This window comes from Patella vulgata, chromosome 3 (assembly GCF_932274485.2).
Source record: "Patella vulgata chromosome 3, xgPatVulg1.2, whole genome shotgun sequence".
Lineage (NCBI taxonomy): Eukaryota > Metazoa > Mollusca > Gastropoda > Patellidae > Patella > Patella vulgata.
The window spans coordinates 46,608,520-46,635,635 of record NC_065881.2 but is presented as its reverse complement, the minus strand read 5'-3'; the positions used below and the strand labels follow the sequence as shown (position 1 = coordinate 46,635,635).

General features: G+C 36.6%; 1 protein-coding gene across 2 annotated transcripts in view; it reads right to left on the bottom strand.

Moving 5' to 3' along the window:
• Positions 1 to 18,555, bottom strand: part of LOC126816355 (alpha-1,3-mannosyl-glycoprotein 2-beta-N-acetylglucosaminyltransferase) — a 49,084-nt gene extending 30,529 nt beyond the window's left edge. Inside the window, exon 1 of one of the 2 annotated variants that reach the window (XM_050542797.2) lies at positions 18,425 to 18,555. The gene's annotated coding sequence lies outside the window, so the exon portion shown is untranslated. Of the gene's footprint in view, positions 1 to 11,387; positions 11,422 to 18,424 lie in introns of those variants that run through there. The other variant, XM_050542798.2, reaches the window with a different exon arrangement.
• Between the last annotated feature and the right edge of the window lie 8,561 nt (positions 18,556 to 27,116).

Here is a 27,116-nt window from a genome sequence, read left to right as displayed (position 1 = left end):
CCAAGACGTTAACGTCATCAGACATGATCGATTTGGGGGTGGTTCTGTTATGGTGTGGGGAGGCATCACTGTTGCTGGAAGAACGGCTTTACATGTTGTTGCAGGGCGTGTTACAGGCCAGTACTACCGAGACAACATCTTGGCAGTCCATGTTGTGCCGTTCGCACGACGTCATGGCCGCCGTTTCATCTTCCAGGATGACAACGCAAGATGTCACAGGGCCAGGATCGTTACAGGTTACCTCCAACAACAGAACATTACCTTGGCCAGCACTGAGTCCCGACCTCTCCCCCATCGAGCATGTCTGGGACATGCTTGGACAGAGGTTACGTCAACGTCAACAACGTCCTGCCAATGTCCAAGAACTTGCTGCTGCGTTGCAACAGGAATGGGACAATCTGGACCAAAATGACCTTAGACGTCTCATTAGGAGTATGCCACGTCGGATCAATGCTTGTTTGGCAAACAGAGGAGGATTTACCCGTTACTGACTTGGTTGTGATGCTGTGGTAACTTTGCTGTTTGACCCCGGGTATCATTTTACCCTTATAATGGTCAGTCTGTGCCTTACTTAGTCTAACGATCATTTGGAATAAATCGATGAATGTGAACTTCATTTCATTTTGTCATTTGTTTCTTCGTCAGTTTCATTAGGTGACTTTAATAACACTTAAAAATCAAATATCCCCTACTTTTTTTGAATAGTATACATTGAACTTCGAATGAAGGACATTTGATGACATTTTCATGTACTTTAAATTAAAACTTTTACATGGCTAAAATTGCTTATTGTCTTTTCAATGCCATCTCGGTCTCCCACTTCAAAGAAACAATTAGGTCATCTGTTTGATTAACAAAACTTTTATATCTTATTTTTAATGAACAACAGCCTACAATTTCAGACACTAAATGCATATACTAAATAAGCTCTCACAATCACAATGAACAGAACAACTTAAATGTTATTCCATTACTTCCCAAATTGGCAGAAACCGTCTTTCATTCAAATACAAAAATTTCACAGCTTTGAAATATGAATACTCAAACCATTTCTCAAATTTCATATTAGCCATATGAAGCCACATACCAATAAGCTTCCTCAAAATCAAATGAAAACTGTCCACAGCGGTACAATCAGAAAGCTATTTCATCAAATTTAAACAGAAATAACTTGTGGGAGAAGACTGAAGATTTCCAGCTACCAAACAAATTAGTAGCCATTCATATTGATTTACCGTCATATTACTGATTGTCATCATATAGAAATACAAATACAATTTCCATTTAAAGCTTTATATACTTACACCCCATCATTATAGTCTGAGGTACAGAGTGAGAATTCTAATAAAATATGAATGATTTCATCTACATGTATTATGTTGCTACATGACATATAAACTTAAATTTCAAATATTATAACTGTTGTTTATTTTTTCTAACCATTTAAAATGACTACAACAATACTGATTTAAATTTAATTATATTTGAGGATTTGATTGGCTGTTGTTGATCTAATATGTTCTTTTGTTATGTAATGGGACACAATCTAAACAATTCACGCATTCATCTCAACTAAATTAGACTACCACAATGGTTTACTACAGTACATGGCTTAATAGAATATCAAATTAACAAATTACAACATCTTCAAAATTCCTCACTAAAACCAGAGAACATTAACACATTTCCCATGTATTACAATCATGTATTGCAATCCCTACATAGGGTCCCAATTCACCAAAGAATTAAGTTCAAGTTACTCCTCTTTGTCCTCGAAGCGTTAAATGGCCAAGCTCAATCTTATATAAAAATCTTGTAGATTGTAGAACCTTATACTACCAGCAGAAATCTCCATTCTCAGAAAAAACATCTTCTAAAATCTCCAACTATTAACTCACAAATTGAAAAATGTGCCTGTTCCTATGCTGGACCTTTTCTATGGAATAAACTACCAAAGTCAATAAAACAATTAATGCCTGTGGGCTGTTTTAAATCTCAACTCAAAACATTCTTGTTTCAAAACCCTGATCTGTAAATAATCAATGAATATAACAATCAACAGCGCCTTAGAAACTGTATTAACGCACTTTATATATGACAATATTAAATATTATATTATTATTAACAGATTTTAGTTTAAGCTGTCTAAAGTGGAGCACAAAATCACTTAAGCAGTATATCTTAAGTGGTATATCTGTGGATCTAAAATACTCACTTGACAAACCCAATTCAACACATTTTAAATGAATAAATAATAAGTAAGTAGTTAATAGGTAGGTAAAATATCACAACTTTCGTTCTACTTCACCTCAAGTCTTCAACATTTCATGAAGTCGTAAAAATATATTCTGTCTGACTTGGTAATATTGATTACTGTGAAGAACCCAATTGATTTCCGACATTCAAGATAAATAAAAGTTGGGACTCGCCAACTGTACAATTTTAAATAGCTATCTCATCACTTTCAAATGTTACTCTTTTGTAAGAGGTCCAGGGACCGTGTCATGCACTGTTTAAATACACATTAAAATCTCTGATCCTCATTTGAGGGGATTTTTAATCCCTTGCAAACTACAAGTTTGTGAAAGTTGAAAAGGAACAGACAAAAAATGGATCAATTCCTGTCAGTATTACAAAGATATGATAAACTGAAAATTAGTCAACATTGGTATCCTCTGAGGCCAATATAAACAGTTCAGGATCTGACCAAAAGAAGCCAGCACCACCTATATTCGTTGCTAAAATATTAGGATTATAATTAACATTACAGTACTACAAGAAATCCAAGAACCATTAATCGCCCATTGGTTTAAAGGACTACTTCTATTAGTGTTTAATGTCCGCTTCCACCAAAGGTAATATCACAGACAAGTTGTCTTATTTTATTATGCTTTGCGCAAGCGCAGGGGTCTTTCCTCTTTCCTGTGGGAGGAAACTGTGTTGAGAAGGCACCCAAATCTCCAAAGCACATATGCTCACATGAGTGCTGGCATGATATATCGTTGAATCGCGATTCACATGTTACCATTCGTGTATTGAATCGCAAGATGCTGAATTGATTTTTTTTTCATGTTTTTCTTATGCTTCAGTAAGTAACCTGTCACTCTTAATTATCCAAATCACAAATTATCCATAGGTACACAAACACTCTTATTTTGATCCACATCAATATTGAGATATAAAACAGTTTTGTTTCTTCTACATCGGCTGGACTAAAAATATCAATTATTCATTTGTCCTGTTGTTTTCTTGGTAAATACTGACCTGATTATGAATCGTGATACGAATCGTATCACCCAAAATGCAATACATATCGTATCGTGACTGCAGTGACAATACCCAGCACTAGCTCACACTAGGGATAGAAACCACGACCGTTAGCCAGAGGTGTCTGGCCAGCTAGAGTTTGAAGCGCGGCACTCTAGACCACTACCCCATCCTAACCCCCTTAGGAAGAATGCCTACAATAATGAAATCAATACTACATCCATTAAATAGGGGGGTTGGTAAGTACCCTTATCTCAAAGACATGTACATACCTTAACATTAAATGAATATGATCTATACTGCTCAAGTGGTTTAATAAAGACATTGATAATAATCATGTGAACAACGTTAAGGTGGACAATCAACATGGATGATGGAAAATGTCCTTTAGCCTGAGGGTCTAATAAAACAAAAAACACCAACCAGACACTATAAATATGACATAGAGTGTTATTTTGGTATTCACTAAGATCAAAAATCTCTGATCTCTTTCTGTATAATCGTGACTGCTGTTATTTCAATATCCATTTCAAGTTTAGTTTGAACTTTGACAGAAATTAAACAAAATTAATGGTATTATTTGAATATGAACAATGAATTGAGTATTGTTTAAAACATGGATCGATTTGATGTTTATTAAATAATGAATAATTAAGATAGAATATTTAGCCCATGTTAATTTCCAGTGGAAGTAAATAACAAGGGGATTTATAAACAATACAGGGTTCACTTATCTACCGGTCATACACACTATTATTCATACACTTGTTTTAATCCATTTATGAAAAGAAAAAAGATGTTCAAATACAATATTTACGCCACTGTCTATTTGCATGCATCGTATTGTAAACAATAATCAACCATATCAACAACCTTCTGTCATAATGGGAGATTAAAATGCACATCATATAAAGCCGTATACAGAAATACCACCAGCTCTCCAATGACATGGATATGGTATTCATGACTATGATCAATTGTTCAAATGAGGTGTATTCAGTAATGTAATTCAGAATGCAAGGTTCAGCACCAGGAACCACCGCGCAAGCAAATTATGGAAATAAAATTGAACCATATGTTAGTCCCCAAATGACCTAGTTTGTGTCGAGTGGACGTTAAACCCCATTTCTCTCTCTCTCTCTCCAGGGACCACACACAAGTGTCTCCCATAAATTTTCTGTTTTTTGTGTACATCTACTTCTTATGATGTACGTTTTTATTCAGTTAGCTTTAATATCATTGTTATCACCGTGTAGCCTTGAGTACCTCAGGCAGGTGAACTGACAGGAGCAGAACATGAAATAGTTTCCTGATATTTTCGGCATTTAAAAACCCAACTCCATTCTCAAATGGGTAATGAGTAGTTATGAATGTGGTTCCAAAACAATACCGTGTACATCCAGCAACTATTTTGCTGCCTTAAAATCAGTGCTTTAGACTTTCGGGATTTAAAGCTTTAACCTCAACCAGAAATGCACTGATCAAAATTAAACAATGGGTGTAGAAGGAAGTTCTCCTGACTCCTTTCTATAATAAATTATGACCTATCTAATGATCTGGACCCTAAGAATGACAATTACAGTTGAGTATTTGTTTTATCCTAAAAAATTTAATAGAAAATATTTGTGCTCTTTAATCTCCCAGTAAACTCTCTTACATTTTGTAATGGTAATAAATGGCTAACAACATAGTGAGGTCAACAGTTTGAAGCTCCAATCAACCAGACAGAAAACAGTGTAAATTGATCAGAATCTTGCTCCCTTGACAATGAACATGATATTGTACATTAATCAATGTGATTTGTAACTTTAACTTCCTTTATGTCAACACTTGATGAGCTGTTTAATTAAATGCCTGATACAACCATCAATAAAATAAGTCAGCCATGATGATTTTACACTACCACAAACCACAAACTAATTCATTCAATTTGTAATACATAAATCAGTTGGTGGAGAATACCCTAAAACTGCTCTCAAGGTCATAGCCAGGAGACTAGACTTATAATCCTGGTCTATCCTTAACTTGAATGCTGTTTTACTTTTAGTCAACTCTAGTATTCCCTATAGACACATATTCACCAGAGGGAAACAGCATTCATTACAAGTGTGAAGTCGTATTTCCTGCTCAAGATCTTAGGTATCGTTTAAGCATCATGTCACAAGTAAAGAAAGATGGCAGTGAATTATGAAATATTAATTTTAAACCTATTGTCAAATGAGAAAAGAGAGCAACCTGTGGTTAAAATATTTAACAGATTAACTCTAAAATGTCTCTATTCAAAAAAGCAAAAACTAAGGTTTCTGAATATAGTTTTAACCATGGGCACTGAAACATTCCAATGTTGCAAAAACAATTTCTTCAGGTAACAAATACAGCATATTGGTAATCCCAAAGTTTGTCAGACTCGGAGGACACTGAGAGGTAGAGATATTTCAAACCAACCCTGCACATATGGCTGTATTCAAACATAATTAGCAGTTCCGTGATGAGCAAAATGAAAACCAGCGGCTGCCAGGCGGGATACGCCCACATTTTCGAGAGATGGATAGAGAACAAGCTTACAAGAAAGTGATTTTTCCTACTATCAAGGGCCATAATTCAGGAAATTACAATTCGATATGCGCATATATCGAAAGGAACTGAACGAACGGCAGCCATTTTGTCTGTCAATTTTGGGCCGATTTTCACGAAATTCAAACTCAGTCGTCCTCAGGGTGTAACGGTGATATAATAATACGTTTTTTTAATCGGATAAAAATTATGACCTCTATAGGATCCACAAGCTAAAAACGCAATTTTTCGTACAATCAGGGGCCATAATTCAGGAAGTTACGGTCCAATATGTGCGAATATCGAAAGGAACCGAGATCTTTGGGTTATAAACTTACATTTCAAGTTTCAACAAAATCGGATAAAAATTGTGACCTCTATAGGGTCCACAACCTTGATATAACATATTCTTATGCTATTCCAGAACGAACGGCGGCCATTTTGTCTGTCAATTTTGGGTTGATTGTCACGAAATTCAACCTCAGTCGTCCCTAGGGTGTAACGGTGATATAATAATACGGTTTTTTAAATCGGATAAAAATTATGACCTCTATAGGGTCCACAAGCTAAAAACGCGATTTTTCGTACAATCAGGGGCCATAATTCAGGAAATTACGGTCCGATATGCGCGAATATAGAAAGGAACCGAGATCTTTGGGTTATAGACTTACATTTCAAGTTTCAACAAAATCGGATAAAAATTGTGACCTCTATAGGGTCCACAACCTTGATATACCATTTTCTTACGCTATTTGAGAACGAACGACGGCCATTTTGTCTGTCAATTTTGGGCCGATTTTCACGAAATTCGAATTCAGTCGTCCCTAGGGTGTAACGATGATATAATAATACGTTTTTTTAAATCGGGTAAAAATTATGACTTCTATAGGGTCCACAAGCTAAAAACGTGATTTTTCGTACAATCAGGGGTCATAATTCAGGAAGTTACGGTCCGATATGCACGAATATCGAAAGGAACCGAGATCTTTGGGTTATAAACTTACATTTCAAGTCTCAAGAAAATCGGATAAAAATTGTGACCCCTATGGGGTCCACAACCTTGATATACCATATTCTTACGCTATTTGGGAACGAACGGCGGCCATTTTGTCTGTCAATTTTGGGCTGATTTTCACGAAATTCGAACTCAGTCATACTTAGGGTGTAACGCTGATATAATAGAACGGTTTTTTAAATCGGATAAAAATTATGACTTCTATAGGGTCCACAAGCTAAAATTGTGATTTCGTACAATCAGGGGCCATAATTCAGGAAGTTACGCTCCGATATGCACGAATATCGAAAGGAACCGAGATCTTTGGGTTATAAACTTACATTTCAAGTTTCAAGAAAATCGGATAAAAATTGTGACCCCTATAGGATCCACAACCTTGATATACCATATTCTTACGCTATTTGGGAACGAACGGCGGCCATTTTGTCTGTCAATTTTGGGCTGATTTTCACGAAATTCGAACTCAGTCATACTTAGGGTGTAACGCTGATATAATAGAACGTTTTTTTAAATCGGATAAAAATTATGACTTTTATAGGGTCCACAAGCTAAAAACGTGATTTTTCGTACAATCAGGGGCCATAATTCAGGAAGTTACTGTCCGATATGCGCAAATATCGAAAGGAACTGAGATCTTTGGGTTATAAACTTACATTTCAAGTTTCAACAAAATTGGATAAAAATTGTGACCTCTAAAGGGTCCACAAGCTAAAAACGTGATTTTTCGTACAAACAGGGGCCATAATCCATGAAGTTTCGATCCGATACATGCCAATATCGAAAGCAGCCGAGATCTTTTGGGGATAAACCTATATTTCGGATAAGAATTGTGACCTGTAGCGAGTCCACAAACAATTGTGGACGGATGGACGTCCGGACGGACAGGGGCGACGGCATAATACGTCCACATGAAAATGTGGGCGTATAAAAATAACTAATGTTATTTTCATATTGGTGGGTTTTTTTTACCATTCATTTAAAATTTAAGTTATGTATTGGTACAGTGAAGCAAATAATCGATCCTGGTCTTTATATTCCACTATAATAACACACAATAACAAAGTGTTCAATGATTCAAAGGATAAAATACCTTTTTCTCAGTATTGCCATGAATATTTCATATATAAAGTGTTCAAGCCAATTCTAGAAAAGTTTGAAGACTTGTTTCAGATTTTCTTATAGAAACATTTAGTCAAGCGATAAGAAGTCATAAAACCATTGATTTTTTTCCCCAAACTCCTCTTGCTTCTTCTCTTCTGCCTAATTTTGACATGTAATTTTTACTCCGAAATCCCACTGAGGATATGATTTCACATCAGAGATTATTTGAATTTATCAAATTACATCCTAAACCATAGGTCAACAGACTGATAGGTCATTATGTCTGTTGTGTAGTCATCTTAAATTATCATCAATATTTTCATAGTGGAATAAAACTTGGAAATAGGAATCATGTTCAAGTATTTGAAAGTAGGTTGTTAGCCAAGACACATTACTCTTTCAGATGGTACCCCTAACAAGTGGAAACCAAGCTTGAAATATACTGAAAGGTTTTCTCCACCTCTAAAGGGATTTGAACTAGAATGAAGTAGACAATATTGAAAATATTTTGACTGCAATAATTCAATATTTTGTGATATATGGAAATAACAGAATACTTCAGCAGTGAAAATTTTTTACTTTAAAATGAAATGAAATGGGGTTTAACGTCCTACTGTTCTGCTCCTAACCTGGGTTAATTAAGACGGGCATACGTCATACAGTGTGCTATGAGGGGAATTTTGCCCGGGGCAGCGGCGCTACGGCCTACTCTTATATCGAATTCCAACTGCCAAGGGATCTTTTACATGCACACCAATGTGTACACAGGACCTCGCTTTTTCGTCCCATCCGAACGACTAGACAGCTGTCCTTGTCAGGCCCTCTGTTCTGTATCACTGACAAGGGGAAACCACGCCGGAAAATCTGGATGAACTTTAAAAGAATTTAGAAATGAACAAAAGGCATGTCAAGTAACATTTGGTTATCAAATATTACACAAATGAAGTGAGTGGGTTACTGTTCATAAAGATCTATTGAGCAATAACAATTTTATCAAATTATGCCTGTTCTGTCATATGCAAAGTTTCATCAAAATCAGAGGAAAATTTTGACCTCTAGAGGGTCCACAACCCTGATACACAATATTGCGAAAGAGGGGCGTCCATTTTGTCCATCAGTTTCGGTACGATGTTTACGAAATTCGAACTCAACCATCCTTAGGGTGTAACGGTGATATATTTAATTGTTTTTTTAAATCGGATAAACATTGTGACCTCTATGGGGTCCACACGCCAAAACGCGATTTTTCGTACTATCAGGGGCCATAATTCAGGAAGTTATGGTCCGATAAGCGCGAATATCAAAAGAAACCAAGATCTGTGGGTTATAAACACACATTTCATGTTTAAACCAAATTGGATAAAAATTGTGACCTCTACAGTGTTCACAAACTAAAAACGTGATTAATCAGGGGCCATAATCCATGAAGTTACAGTCTGATACATGCCAATATCGAAAGGAACCGAGATCTTAGGGTGATAAACCTATATTTCAAGTTTCATTTAAATCGGATAAAAATTGTGACCTGTAGAGTGTTCACAAACAATTGTGGACAAACGGATGGATGGACAGGGGTGACGACAATATACGTCCACATGAAAATGTGGGCATAAAATAAATTTTTTTTCACAGTAAATGAAAAGAATCATTGATTAAAACATTGTGTCAATGCTATTCACAAGGCGAAAAATATCATATTATATTACTACTGGTATACCATTACAGGATATCTATTTAACAATAACAGAATAGACTGAATCCAAATAATCAAATTATTTAGGAATATATACCGGTATTGATGTGTATTAGTCATTACTGAATGTTGACACCATCAAAATAATAACAGATTTCAATGAAATAAAGTCAATATTTCAGATATTAAAATAAATGTACATTCAACGGAATCAATATATGCATGCAGTGTACCTTATGTTACTTGAATATATAGCCATTTTATAATGAATAAAGATTTGAATAAAATAGAACTATTAAAATATAAAGCATTATCAATATAATGGATGAAATAAAGACTAGAGTTATGGAGTATGTTGAGATGTTGTTAGTCAGATGAACAGTACCTTGATTTCAAAAACTCTGGATTTAGAGCTAAAGTATTTATAGTATAGAGATCAAATGACAGTGGCACAAACTCTAAATAATCCACCAGTCACAGACACCTTGTGTGATAATTGTGTCTGATAATGTTAATCAAATAATTTTACATTTATCAATCAACACATTGTCTAATTTCAACATTATAACAACAATCAAATCAGGTATTTTGTTTCTGTTATATTTGCCTATCTTAAACATACATTATGTAAGAGCTAAATCTGCCTATTGCAGATCTTTCTTTAGGCCTGAAATGTTATCTAAATTATTAATTAGACATTAATTAACTTATCAAAACTCTTGATGTCATCACTAGCCTGAGATATTTACTGGATTAGGGTCCGATTTGCTGCTCAACTTTCATTCATGATTTAATCATGAAATGGATAATCGAGAACATGTTTTTTTTTTTATCGTACCGACTTTAGTAAGTATAGTCAAGCCTAGGTCGAAAATTCAATCGCTAAATTCTTGGTTCAGAGGGGATCAATTTGACTGAAATTTTCAGCAAATTGCCTTTACATTATCTAGTTTTTAACTATTATAGTGAGAACTGCCAGCGCTTTATCTAATCTCCCATAATGTATCTTTAACTGCCTGGAAGTGAAATTGACCTGCTGGAGAACTTACTTGTCAGTTAAATACATGCCATGCCATTAAATTAGTATTTCCAAGAATTTAACCATAAAACACAATAAATCAGTTTAATTTATACTTTTTATGTGTAAAACCTAATAACAATATATAAAATTAAAGATAATTATGCAAAATATTGTCACATTGCCTGAAAATTGAATGGTTGGCAACGTTTTGAAGTGAAATCACTAGATTAATAATAATCATTGAGTTATTTTTTCTAGCCCCTATTAGAATTAACACCATTTAGTCTCATAATTATCTCAAGTGGACCACAAAATTTGATTAAACTGATGACATTATAATAGAATGAAAGTAGTATTATCAGAGTGTCAATCTAGCTCACTTCATTCAGTAATAATCAGACATCACTCCAATCCAATTAATATCATTTAATCTAAATTAGATCTTCAGTAATCTTGCATTGAATAATAAATTATTGACAAAATCTGGTCTTAACTCTTTAAAAGTTGAAAGGTGAGCACCATAAGATATTACATAGCAATGTCAGCAAATTAAATGATTCTCAAGAAATAACTCAAAATTTCTAGGTCGTAAAAATATTTAATGACAAGAAATTAATCATTTTATCACATAAAACATTTTAAGAAGTAAAGTAAGTATTTAAAACTATAAACACACAGTGAAAGGTTACTAACATACTGATTCAAACAGTAAAATGTAATTTTAGCAGATGGCTTACCAGGGCGATATATCCAATGCTTTATCAGTCTAAGCTATTATCCAAAAGTAATGTAAAGCCTGACTTTCTACTTCCTATTATTGCACGCCAACTCTGTTCAATATTCTAGTGTGTTCAATCTCTACTTCCTATTCTCACATAATACAGTCAACCCCAATTACCTAGTAGCACGCACCAAGATTTCAGATTTCATTGACTAAATGGTATTTTCTGATTCCATTTTTCATTTCTAGTACTATATATGTTTGTTTTTGTTTTTGCATCAAAGCCGAAAACATGTTATCCATATTCATAAGGCTATTTTGTAAGCAATATAAAACCGTTAATAACATGATTTTGGTAAAAGCTAGGACTACAAATTCATTTTCCAAATTATCTGGGTTCATATTTCAATATCATTTAGATAAAATCTATTAATACATGTATATTGTATAACAAAATATGTGCTGTCCACTTTCCTAATAGAGCCAACACTGGAGGTAATCAGAGTAAACATTTTTATTGGAAAAGGCACAAAATGTATACTGATCTTGATACAAAAACATTTCGGGTTATTAAATTTCATCCAAATATGGGTACATCTGCTTGTTAGTCTAAAAATATTTGTGATATTCTATTGATCAAAATTAATAATAAAAAAAAATAATACTAAAAAAATAAATCTGGGATCAGTTCAGTAATACAGTAATCCAGTTGAAATTCATAACCAATGTTATGGTAGTCTAAGTGCAGGAGGACCACACGACATGCAAACAAAACAGAAAAAGACAAATCTGTGGACAAGACACAAACCACACAGACAAGCTCCATAACAACAAATAAAACTATCCAATCAAGAGACTTTACTCATAATGTAAAACAAAACAATGATCGACAAGAAAGACACAATAACAAGACCAGTCCTGACGGCGACAGTCTCCCAAACGGCCTCCCCCAACGACGCCAAGAGCCAAAATGCCAAAAAATCGACAACAAGGGCAACAATCCGGATAGAAACTAAAAATAGCAAAAATTAATAAACAAAGTGTAGTGAACAAACAGGAGCAAAGTTATTAATATTATTCAAATGGTAAATTTTGGGGCTATATATTTGGTGCTTTATGCAGTACGCTTACTTAAGACTTTCTGACAAAAGGTTTGTTTCGTCCTTTATTATAGCTATTATTCTATTATGAATGTAAAGTAATGTTGTGTGCAGCTATCTGGATCTCTTTTGAATTTTAATATGTAAAATAAAAAGTGCCCAGTAAGGTAAAAAACATTGTTAGCTTATGCATTACTATCTAATTACATTTTGAACATCCAATTATAGACAGGATAACTGTTTTAAAGACAAATCAATCCAGCCCTCAAAACATATGTTTGATCCTTTACAGCCCAGACCCAGAATCTAATATTATTATAATTTATAAGAAATGTTACAATGAGTGAGGACTTTGCAGAAAAATGTCAGATTATCAGATTAACTTATACTTGATGTGAAGTAAATGGTGTGCCAAGCGTAGTGAGATAAACAATTTTTATGTATGCTAAAATACCCAATTTGATCAACCAAACAGTTTCATTTGTGATGTACTGCTTGATTAATGTCCAGCATTTGTACAGATGATTAGATGTTTTCAATCCTGACTACGCTTTACAAATAAAATTTTAATCTTGCTGAAATGTAATAATTACATGGGTAAAATGATATTTCTCACACACTCTCATTTTAATGAAGTTTGTCCAGTATTGAGAATGTGTACAATTCAGTGGCTTCCCTCAGACTTTACAAACACAATTCATTTCCACCTTATTTCTTATGGATTCTTTCAGACAGAAAATAGAATTCTCTTCCTATGATTTATAGAATTAGTTTACCCATATAAATCATAAAAGCAAAATGAATATCACCAGATTTTTCTGTCTCCATTGATGATAAATATGCAGTGGCAGCATACCCACTAGGCCAAGTAATGTTTTTTAATAATAATAAGTTTAATAAAGTTAAATCAAATTTTAATTTATCCTTTAAGTGCCTCACTTTGGTCAAATATTCAAACTTAAAAACTACTTATTAGTTATATACTATTCAAAAAAAGTAGGGGATATTTGATTTTAGGGGCATAATACTAAAATATGCAAATGACTACGAAAAAAGTCACTATAGAACCTAACAGAAGAAACATTTCCAGTTACATGTGACGCCCAAACGCACCAATAGCTACCGCATGGAATGCAGGTGATGCTTGGGATCATCATGGGGGTCCAACCCAAGATTTGCACGACTCTGACTTTGAATGTTACAGTCATTGTGGCATTGAATTCCAGGGTGGAAACATCAGTTTAATTGTTTTAGTGACCAGAAAACAAATTTTGATATGCGTTGGCTTACCCAAAATGAAAGGTTACGTGCCCTTGGCATGCTACAGATCGGCACAACACAGGCGGTTGTGGCGCAGACGATGAATGTTTCTCAGTCTGTCATAAGCAGGCTATGGTCCAGATACCGTGATACACAATCTGTACAGGACAGACCACGCTCAGGTCGACCAAGGGCGACAACTCAAGTCCAGGATCGATTTATCCGTACCTTGGCCTTGAGAAATCGTGTCATCACAGCAAATCAGATCAGCGCTCGTCTTCAAACAGACACTGGTGTGAGAGTGAGTGGCCAGACAATTCGGAATCGACTGCATAGGGGTCACCTTCGCGCTCGACGTCCTCGCGTGATCCCTTGTTTGAGAGATCATCACATTCAGGCAAGACGTCGTTGGTGTAGGGATCGTCAACACTGGGATAATCGACGCTGGAGCAATGTGATGTTTTCAGATGAGTCAAGGTTCACTGTTGATTTTTTGGACAGACGTAGGAGGGTGTGGCGTCGTCGAAACGAGCGCTTCCAAGACGTTAACGTCATCAGACATGATCAATTTGGGGGTGGTTCTGTTATGGTGTGGGGAGGCATCACTGTTGCTGGAAGAACGGCTTTACATGTTGTTGCAGGGCGTGTTACAGGCCAGTACTACCGGGACAACATCTTGGCAGTCCATGTTGTGCCGTTCGCACGACGTCATGGCCGCCGTTTCATCTTCCAGGATGACAACGCAAGATGTCACAGGGCCAGGATCGTTACAGGTTACCTCCAACAACAGAACATCACCACATTACCTTGGCCAGCACTGAGTCCTGACCTCTCCCCCATCGAGCATGTCTGGGACATGCTTGGACAGAGGTTACGTCAACAACATCCTGCCAATGTCCAAGAACTTGCTGCTGCGTTGCAACAGGAATGGGACAATCTGGACCAAAATGACCTTAGACATCTCATTAGGAGTATGCCACGTCGGATCAATGCTTGTTTGGCAAACAGAGGAGGATTTACCCGTTACTGACTTGGTTGTGATGCTGTGGTAACTTTGCTGTTTGACCCCGGGTATCATTTTACCCTTATAATGGTCAGTCTGTGCCTTACTTAGTCTAACGATCATTTGGAATAAATCGATGAATGTGAACTTCATTTCATTTTGTCATTTGTTTCTTCGTCAGTTTCATTAGGTGACTTTAATAACACTTAAAAATCAAATATCCCCTACTTTTTTTGAATAGTATATATTAAAGATACATTATGGGAGATAATGTAAAGAGAATTTGCTGAAAATTTCAGTCAAATTGATCTATCCTGAACCAGGTATTTAGCGATTGAATTTTGGGCTTAGCCTCGATCATTACTAAAGTCGATACGATAAAAAACAGGCTTGATTATCCATTTTTTTTATTTAATCAGAAGCAGCTGACCAGGTTTTAATCTAGTAAATATAGCAGGCTAGCGATGCCATCAAGAGTTGATGAAATGAAATGAAATGGGGTTCATTCGGTTTAACGTCCTACTGTTCTGCTCCTATGCTGGGCTAATGAAGATGGGCATACGCCATACAGTGTGCTATGAGGGAAATTTTGCCCAGGCAGCGGCACTATCGCCTACTCTTATATCGAATTCCAACTGCCAAGGGATCTTTTACGTGCATTCCAATGTATACACGGGACCTCGGTTTTTCGTGTCATCCGAAGGACTAGACAGCTGTCCTTGTCAGGCCCTCCATCCTGCATCACTGACAAGGGGGAACCATGCCGGAAAATCTGGATGAACTTTCTCGGCCAATGCAGGGATCGAACACCCGACCTCCAGGCTAGCGAGCCAGTGTCTCACCCACTTAGCCATGTGATCCCCTCAAGAGTTGAGTATGGTCTTGATAAGTTAAACATACATTATGCAAGAGCTAAATCTGATTATTGCAAGTCTTTATTTAGGCTTCAGATGTCATAGAAATTATAAATTAGATCTTTATTTACATAACAAGCATAAAATCAACTCTGTAGTCACTGTAGACCCCAGGATGGCTTGGATTCGGCTTGGATTTAAACAGGATTTCATTGATTGATTAAATTTTTAAATGGAGTTGTAAGCGGAGATTAACCGTTACATTGACGACATACTCCCGGAAATTTTAGATCGATGGCTAAATGATGTTAAAATAAGAGTTTGGATGTCGGTATTCTACGCTCTTTTGTCACTTAAGTTTACAGAAAAATTATGGAAATTGATAAACATCGCAGCTAACATCACCCCAGTTGAATTGCAGCCCCACTGGATCACTGTTTCCTATTTGTCTGCTTCAGAAGTTACGTAGGCCTACCCAAGTTACTACGGTACAAAAGTACACGCAGGCTAACAAGAAGTCGGCTATAATTATTATGCCTCACTGATTTGGTTCATTCCTTTCAAACTTTCGCTTCTTATCTATATATTAAAAGTCTTATTTTTAATTTGTAGTAAAAATAAATGTGATACGAATTGCAACCCCGTCTCAAACCGAATAGGCTAACGGTACCACAGCCATTGAAAACGTTACTTGAAAATCTAGATTATGTAGATGGAGTTAACGCCTGTCAATCAAACGATCGGCCATTCTCGGAGACGGTGAAGAGAAAGTTGACTCCTATTTCTAGTCAAAAATTACAGTGGTGATAACTATGTTCAGAATAAAGTAATTTGACTGAAATTTTCAATATATTCTAATTTCATCATCTGTTTTTGAACTGTTGTAGCAAGAATGGACAACTCTCTATTAAAATCTCCCATAATGTATCTTTAATTAATGTCTAATTAATAATTTAGATAACATTTCAGGCCTAAAGAAAGACCTGCAAATGGCAGATTTAGCTCTTGCATAGTATGTTTAAATCGTTATCAATCATGTTTTTAGGTCTGACTTTCCTCAACAATATACATGTACATGTATATCCCATGTCAACTCTCTTTAGTTTCCTCAATAACTCATTTTTGAGGTTCATTTCTGAGTAAATTTACTGGTAACTGGCCATCTTAATTCACTCCTATATAAATGCACCCACATCTACCTTTATTTTTCAACATTATGTAATAGCAACAAGCCGTTCCTATATCAGAAAATCAGAATCACCCATTTAAGTTACAGAAATAACAGAATAGCTACACCTGTGAAAGGAACCGTTTGAGTAACAAAAATTGGTAAAATCAACAGTCTTTCTTTTCAACAAGAAATTAGGATACCAAATCAATATCACATGATAACAAGAAGTGTTTTTACTGGTAATTATATCATAACACAAATGTTAAATGAATTTACAAACACAATATTTATTCAATTTGAGTGTCTAGTTGGTTACACAAAAATACATCACAATCCCAGTTCTGGTCTTAATACATTCACTGTAGTGTCATGACCCCAAAATACAATTATCGAAGTCTACTTTCAGGTACCATACTTTGTTTATCATCTTTATTCATTCTTTTACTGAATGGTCAAGAGCTGGTCTATTTTACACTGCAGTTGTTGTTGTTTGTATTTTAGAGGAGAGCCAAAAAAAGCTCCCCTTAATCAACAAATTGAAAAAATTGCTCCCCTAAAAGAAGCTCTTCCAGTTTCAATAAGAAGAGTGATTTAGAAACTGAGCAGAGTAATCTAATATCAAGGAGAGTGATTAGTTGTGTGTATGGGAAATGGTTCTGAAGATCAATAACTGCATGTTAGAGGGTCATTCCTGGATTCATAAATGATAACAAACCCCCACTGTTTTTGTAAAGGAGAGCGATTTTCAATTTTAAGGAGAGGGAGAAAAAGCTCCCCTCAGTCGACATTGATTCGTACTGGTTGGAGACTAGATAACAAACCTTAATCTCTCAACCCTCCGTTTTCGAGATAAGACATGAGCCCATTACCTATAACGTTGCAGCTGCGGGAGCGATTCACACCCGGATTTTTAAACAAAATTGACAATAGTTTTAATCAAAACAACGATTGATTATTGTTATTTATAATATTTCTACAACACCCAACTACAATTAAGCATATAATCCTACCTGAAAGGGGTACAAATCGTCGTTTTTAAAATCGAGGCGTTAAGCCGTTACTAAGACCGCCATCTTTTTAAACGATACGCTGTCATCATGAAGGCGGGGCTAAATATAAGGCTTTTATAACAGCCAATCAAAAGGACAATCGAAAGCACAGTAACTATGAATGGATTTTGATGGGGGTGAAATGTCAGACAAAAACAACGCTTCATTAATTTAAACGCGAATATTTGGAGTTAGACGACAGTTGTGCCACTACATTGGCCTCTGTAATAAAGAAATTGAATTTGCCACTTGGAACTAAAGGCATCCAATCGTAGCTAAAAACAAACACATCAGTATATCTCAACGTGTTTAGCTACGTTCTCGTAGCTAGTTGGAGACAGACACGTACCTACACACAGAGTGTTACTAAACACAACACCCTCCTGTATATTGTAATAATGACATGTAAACAACACTCTGTCAATTTACAATTGCATTATCGTAATTTAGATATCTACAAGCACCAGACAAGATAATCTATCTGCACACTGGCTACCCACATATCATCTCGTGAAAAAACAATACAAAATTGATTGAACAGTCAAACCACCCATACCCTATCGCTCAAGTTTCTTTCTCAAAACTTCACCACATAGATATTATAGAAAATTCTTACCTTGTTAAATCGAATCTGAATACTTTAATCAAAACACACGCTCGTGTTAATCTATTCCTGTAAACAAATTCGGCCTCATGAACTGGTGTTGTGAACACGATCGTCATCACTTGCAGAAGGCAGCCATCATAGAAATGTGGCAAAAGGTCAAAGATCATTTCCGGTCGTATCTTAACCCTTTAACTACAGACAAGGGTGTGTAGCAAATTCTTATTATATTTTGAACATACAGTTGGGCCTACATTTCGCTAGAGTTTATTTTGACCAAATCTAAAATCCTTATTTCTTTACAATGCAAACAGCAAAAATTATCTACGCTGCAAATGTTTAGGCAATCCAAAATTAACAAATTAAACAAAAAAAAACAAAAAACAAATCAAATGAATAGACCATAGATCTCAAGTGAAAAAGGGTTGTTTTAATGCTGGACATCTTTTTTTTTTGGTCCCATATCCTGCATCACTAAAAATGGGGTTTAACATTCACTCGACCCAAACGCCAGGTCATTTTGCGACTAACATATGGTTCAAGTTTATTTCAATAATTCGCTTGCGCGTAGGGGTCTTAAGCAGTGGGAGAAAACCGAAGGACCCGGAGAAAACCCACATTGTTGGACAGGCGACCCCAAATAGCCTAGGCCTACTCCTGTACAATCGAACCCACGCTAATTAGACTCAGTATTGACAGACCTTATGATACAAAGCGCACATGGTAACCATTCGACCATCCAACCCCCCCACTAACAAGAGAAAACCACTCTAGAAAATCCCAGGAAACTTTCTCAACCCTCATCAGAATCAAACCCCTGGACGTGTACGTTAATTAGCCAGCACCTTACTCTGCACTAAAGCCACCGCAAATCCGAATCTGGAACTATAAATATACAAAAATATTACACTTTTAAAAATTGGATTACTAGTTTGAAACAAATGGCAATTTTTAAATTAATAAAAAAATCGAAATAGCTTTAATCTATAATTTGAATTTCCACAAACTTCCCGATAAAATCAAAGAGTTCAGAACAAAGTGGATAACGGGGGAAAAATAGTGTGAAAACCAAGTATATGCATGTAATTGTCTACAAACAGAATTTGATACCCAACAAAATGCTTTTCCTGGAAGGTACTAATCGCTGATTTAGCCATGTTCACATGTATAATCTTGACAAAAGTCATATTTTGTAGAATTGAGAGACAGTAGTAGTAGCTGCTGGTCCAACTTCTGCTTCTACAGTAGTAATTACAGCCAATGAATTGTAAAGAATCTATATTCCTCATTCTCTAAGCACTTTTTATACGCCCACATTTTCATGTGATCGTATTTTGTTTGTCATTGCCCCATGCGTCCGTTCACATTTTGTTTGTGGACGGACACTGTACGGGTCACAATTTTTATCTGACTTTGACGAAACTTGAAATATAGGTTTATCTCTCAAAGAAAAATTGCGTTTTTAGCTTGTAGTCTCTATCTAGAGGCCACAATTTTTATTCGATTTAAAATAAATATATAGTTCGGCAGAACTATGGCTGAACCTGGAAATTGTAAACGAAATGTTTTTATGATTGATTTTAGTAGCCTAGGGTGTCCTCTTTCAGAATCTACTGGGTGAACCTTGGTCACCCATGAGCGTTTTGAGAAATTCAAGAAGGCGTCTAAGACGACCGCCATTTCAAATATCGGTAATCCCCTATAAATCCCATAGTATTTAGTCTAGAATGACAACCGTATGTTTTTGGGACCAAGGAATACACTGAAATCATTCATTATGTTTTGGGGTGATTAGATGATAGTAAATCAAACATGCCAGACAATATGGCCCTTTAACCCGTTAGCGGCGATTGGGGCCGATTATTTCACAAACAAACTATATCTAGAGACAAACTATATATTTCTGGACATAGGAGCTTGGAAGTGATAACACCACATATATACCTATCAGGGGTTCCAGTGCCACATTTAAGAAACCAAATTCTACCTGCAAAAGAGGAACATAACCTCCACAAAACTAGGTAATATCCAGTTTAATCCTTTAGTCGTGTCTCTGGCTTCAACCTGTGACAGCACAAGCACACAATACTGTGTATTCTAAACCATCCCTAGTGCAGTTACAAGCACACATACTACATGAGCTGTCACTCTTGCATCCACATTTGATGAGCCACATGGCAGACTCCGGAGCAACTTGCCTGGTTGTAAGGTTTTCAATTTAGTGTCCTTCTCCCAGCAATACAGTTTCGGATCAAGTTCCGACTATTACCTAGTTTTGTGGAGATTATGTTCCTGTTTTGCGGGTAGGATTTTTTTTTTAAATGTTCAACAAACTGCTTGTGCCTCCCTTTTCATGTGGCTCTGGAGCCCCTGATAGGCATATATGTTGTGTTATAGTATCGCTCTCAAGCTCCTATGTCCAGAAATATACTAAGCAGTAAAAGAAACGTCAGGTTGGTATGTTACTCTGAATAGACGCATTGCATAAAACTTGCCAAATGGTTTTATTGTATATTTGTGACCACATCCCCAACTCTACCTGAGCAATTAAGGCTCCTTCCCAAACACAGGATTGAACCCAGGAAATGTTCTCAAAAACGCAACCTGACTTCTGAGATGGTAATGTGTTCTCCATGATTTTCATGTAACTCATGCTGCACGCGATGTTCACCGGTACCAGCCCTATAAAATTCACCCCCATACCTGGTTGAATCATTCACACTACAACGTCAGCAGCATGCCACGACTCACGACAGCTCAGAGGAACCGGGCGCTTGGAAGACTCGGCGCTGGCCACACTGCCCAAGTCGTTGCCAATCACTTTCAGGTCAATGTTCGGACCATCTACAGACTTCAGCAACGCTTTCGGGCCACCAACACTATGAACTGGCAGACCAAGGATTACCACAAGGCGACAAGACCGCCATGTTGTGTGACAGCACATGCAGAATCCCTTCACACAGGCATCTGAGACAGCACGTCAGACAGTGGGAACACACGGAAGACCCATCAGTACCGATACAGTGCGCCGATGTCTCACCAGAGAGAACATCCATTGCCGTAGACCTTACCGTGGACCAATCCGCAGCCCTCGCCATCGACGTTAACGTCTACAGTTTGCCCAACAACACCAGAACTGGCCACACAGGCAATGGAGAATTGTTCTGTTCACAGAATGGTGAGAGTCGGTATTATGGATCAACTGCAGATGGAAGGACCAGAATATGGCGTCGACGTGGCCAGCGTTATTCTGACCAATGTGTCATGGAACGAGACTCATGGGGAGGTCCAAGCATAATGGTTAAGGGTGGAATCGGCCTGAACTTGCAGGGAGTGGGTCCTGTCCTGTGGTGTTCCAAAATCTTGGTCCAGGGAGAGGAGGCAGAATCGCAGCAGTGCTCTCAGACCCCACGTCATACCACATTTTGCACGCATCGAAACAACGTTTTCCAGCATGACAACGCCCGTGCCCACACCGCCAGAGTTACTCGAGACTTTCTACAGCAGAACGATGTCAACGTTATGCACTGGCCAGACCTTAATCAGGAGTTAAACCTGATTGAACATCTTTGGGGTGAAATTCAGAGGAGACTTAATAACGTTGTGCCGAAACCAAACACAACCGATTGATTGCGCCAGGCTTTTCTGAGAGTGTGGTTCCAGGTGCCAATGGCGTTCATCAATCGTCTAATCCACTCCATGTACAGAAGCTTCCCTGCTGTTATTGACACTCGCGGTGGACACACCAGATACTGATGTATAGACTGTTTAATCACTAATGTGTCTACATACTGTTTACAAAATATTGCTTTGATCCATTTATAAATAAGTCGTTTTCTAGAATGATTTGATTAAAGTGCCTCTTTGATTTTGAAATCGTACTGATTTATTTTTTGCTGTTTAGTATATATAGTTTGTCTCTAGTCTCTTAGATATAATTTGTTCGGTGAAATAATCGCCCCAAACCCCCGCTTACAAGGGCCATATTTTCTAGTGTGTTTGATTTTACTATCATCTAATCACCCCACAACATAATGAACGATTTCAGTGTATTTCTTGACCCCAAAAACATACTGTTGGACACCAAAATTATCATTCTAGACTGTCTAGTATATATAGTGTGTCTCTAGTCTCTAGATATAATTTGTTCGGTGAAATAATCGCCCCCAAACCTCCGCTAACAAGGGCCATATTTTCTAGTGTGTTTGATTTTACTATCATCTAATCACCCCACAACATAATGAACGATTTCAGTGTATTCCTTGACCCCAAAAACATACGGTTAGACACCCAAATTATCATTCTAGACTAAATACTATGGGAGTTATGGGGGATTATTTGATGTGGCGGCCGCTTGGACGCCATCTTGAATTTCTCAAAACGCTCAAGGGTGACCTAGGTTCACCCGGCAGATTATGAAAGAGGACACCCTAGACTACTAAAATCAATCATGAAAATAAACTTTGTATACAATTTCCAGGTTCACTCGAAATATTGGGTTTGGCGACCGGACTATAACAGTTACACCACTATGGCTGGGTTCGAATTTCGTGAAAACCGAACTGAAACTGCCAGACAAAATGGCCGCTCCTTGAACGCAAATAGTGTAAAAGTATGTCATATCAAGGTTGTGGATCCTCTAGGAGGTCACAATTTTGATGAAACTTTATATGTATGTTTATATCACAATTTTAAAGGTCTTGGTTCCTCTCGATAATCACGCATATTGGAATGTAACTTTAGCTTGTGGATGGTCTAGCTGAAGTCACAATTCAGTTTTAAAAAAACATTTTAATATATCACCGTTACTCCTCAGTGTTCAAATTTCGTAAAAATCTGACCGAAACTGCCGGACAAAATGGTCGCTCATTCCATGCAAATAGTCTAAACTCTAAAAGTATGCAATGCAAAGGTGGTGGACACTCTAGAATCACAATCTTTATTTGATTTTGATGTAAGTGAACTAAACTGTGTGTTTATAACCCAAAGATATCAGTTCTTTTTGATATTCGTGCATATTGGACCGTGACTGCCTCGATTACATGGCCCGATTGTACAAAAAATTGCGTTTTTTGCTTGTTGTGCCTCTAGAGGTCAATTTTTATCCGATTTAAAAACATTTAAATTCATCACCGTTACATCTAATGATAGTTGAGTTCAAATCTCGTGAAAATCGGACCGGAACTGCTTGACAAAATGGCTGCTACTGTAAATAGTTTAAAAGTATGTAATACCAAGATTGTGGACCCTCTAGAAGTTTACAGTTTTTATCTGATCTTGGTGAAACTTAAAACTTATCAATTCCTCTCGATATTCATGCATATCGGACCGTAACTTGATTATGGCTCCTGATTGTACAAACATCTTATTTTTGTTTAGCGTGTTCTCCAGGCGCGGATCCAGGATTCTTTGCAGGGGGGGGGGGGGGTCTAGGTTGGATAATTGCTTAAAGCGAGAATTTCAAATTTTCTAAGGAAGTCAAAACATAATTATTTCTGTCTTTTGCTCAATAGGTTATCACATCACTATTATACGATCATGGGCATTATTTCCCACCCTTAAAAATCTATGACACAGGAAATAACACAATTACCTCCCATGTTTTGCTATTGACAAAATGGGGCAGCCATTTTCCAACGTTGGAATTTGAAGTTAAGAAAGATATTTTTGCCAATTTCTCACATTTTAAAAATATAACTTGAAAATTTGCAATTGCAACTTTAACTAATTGCGGTGGGCAACGTTGTAACGGGGGGTCTGGAGGCCCTCCCCCTGAAAAATTTGGTAAATTAGATTCAATTTGGTGCATTCTGACGTATTTCCGGAAGGTAAATTCCAAAATTACAGGTCTAAAAATCGCCAATAAAATCGCATTAAATGTCCATAAAATGTTGATGGGGGATGCTCCCTTCACAGGTGAGGAACAAAATATCTTCAGATACCATATTATGGTTGTTCTTAACAAGCTTTATTAGCAGTATCAATTTACTATTAGAGTAACCAGTCCATTTAAGTATAGGACAGTTGGTCGGGGTTTTCCAGAGCATAAACTTTCACAGACGAAAAGTCTATAGACTTGGTTTACTGTTTTTACTTTCAGCGCATAAAAATAAATAATATAGCTTGCAATAGTTGCACAGGCTTAATCATAAATGTAGAGGTTTACAGGAAATTTTCACACATAAATGACCAGGGGTTTTTTCTTATCAACGCTGCCGATAAAATTAAAAAGCAAACAGAACAATATTCAACGTTAACAGGCGATCAGCGTTAATAAAACTCTTTAAATTTCAATAAACTTATATTTTCATACAGTACGGTTTTAAAAAATTGCCGTCGTCAATAGGCGATTTGCCGTGGGGTCAATAATTGGTCCCGACGGCAATTTATGCTGTCGACGTTTTTGGCTAATTGTCAGAGCTGTATGTGACTATTGTTTTTGCCCACAATGGAATGAAAGTCATGACTCAACTCACTGGGTCAATTCAAGTCCTGGGTTAAGGTGGTGTAGTGTTTAACACCAGTTAAATCAGTGTAGCACTAGTGTAACGCTGTGCTAACTCAACCTCAGACCCCCTCTATATTTGAAATCAATCCGAGTTAAGGTCTGTGGTGTTGAGGTTGTGTTAAACATGGATATATTTACACAACAGGAACTTCAGTGTCGTATCTGTGTTGCCCAAACACTAAATATTTTCAAAATCAGTTTCCCGATTTAAGAAACAAATTTACATGAAAAAAAAAATATAAAGACAAGGAGCTTTGTGCAATATTATTTCTAATTACACAAAGAAATGTTAAATAATAATAACTTGATAAAAGTTATTATCTTGTTAAAAATAACTCTAACACTAACCTCTAGGGGTTAAAAATATCTCAGTTCAAGTCATTTATTACAACACTGGTGCGAAACAACAGACGACAAGAAGAGAATTTCTTTTAAGACTTTTAGATTTAGTTTTAAGGCTTAAAATGATATTTTTACCCACATATACCCAAAACTTAAGACAAAGAAATGTTGATCGCAAGCCTGTTGATTTACGAGAAATTTCAGTTAGGAAATTTCGACTGAATAATGATCAAATGGGACTACAAAAATTCTACATAGATCCTAGTTACTTAATTTCATGGAAGCGGTTATTTTTCCTCAATTGCCTTTCTTTTGCTGTTTTTTTTATAATCCCACATTTTCATGTGGATGTATTATGCCATTGCCCCTGGACGTCCGTTCGTCCACAATTTGTTTGTTGAAACTCAACAGGTCACATTTTTTATCCGATTTTAATTTTGACGAAACTTGGGATATAGGTCTGTCTCCCTAAGCTCTCGGTTCCTTTCGATATTGGCATATCGGACCATAACTTCCTGGATCATGGCTCCTGATTGTACGCAAAATCGCGTTTTTAGCTTGTGGACTCTCTAGAGGTCACAAGTTTTGTCCAATATTTTAAAAAACGTATAAATTGATCACCGTTACACCGTTTCGTGTAAATCGGACCAAAACTGTCGGATAAAATCGACGCCCCTCGTATGCAAATAATGTAAGAAATATAGCATATCAAGGTTGTGGACCTTCTACGGGCCACAATGTTTATGCGATTTTGATGAAACTTTAAATTTATGTTTTTATCACAAAGATCTTTGTTCCTGTTGATAATCGCGCATATCCGAATATAACTTTCTAGAATATGGCCACTGATTGTTCGTAAAATCGCACGTTTAGCTTGTGGACCCCCTCGAAGTCACAATTTGTATTCAATTTTAAAAACCGTTTACATGTATCCCCGTTACAAATCAATGAGGTTGAGTTCGAATTTTGTAAAGATCTGACCGAAACTGACAGACATATTGGCCGCTCCTTGTACACAGGGTTGTGGACACTCTAGAAGTTACAATTTTTATCCGATTTTGATGAAATTTGAAATGTATGTTTTTAATCTAAAGATCGTGGTCCTTTATGATATTTTCGCATATCGGACGGTAACTGGATTATGGCTCCTGTTTGTATGAAAAAACACTTTTTTTTAGCTTGTGGACTCTCTAGAGGTCACAATTTTTTTTATCCAATTTTAAAAAAAACCTTATAAATTGATCACCGTTACACTCTCATGACGGTTGAGTTCCAATTTCGTGAAAATCGGATCAAAACTGCCTGACAAAATGGCCGCTCTTTGTACGCAAATTGTGTAAAAGTATGTAATATGAAGGTTGTGGACACTCTAGCGGTCACAATTTTTATCCAGTTTTGATGAAACTTAAAATAAATGTTTATGTTCTCAGTCCCTGTCGATATTTGCGCATTTCAGACCATAACTCTCTGGATTATGACCCCTGATTGAACGAAAAGTGACTTGTTTTTAGCTTGTTCTCTATCCATCTCGTGCAAAAGTTGGGTGGGCGTATCTTGCCTGGCAACCGCTGTTTTATTTTAGTTGGGCAGCTCATCCAAATAACGGAAGACAAAAACACAGTGCAACATTTAAAGATAACACTAGTGTTATAGGTCCTTTTTATTTTCCACCAGTGTTAACACTGGTAATAACCTAGTTTAGACACTGGTGTAAACACTAGTGCTAAATCGAGGGGCTCAGGTTAAGGCACTAAAAAGAACACCAGTTATACACCACTACAACACAACCTTAACACGAGTGTAACTCGGGACCTGAATTGACCCAATGTATACAAACTCGAAATTGGGTCAGAT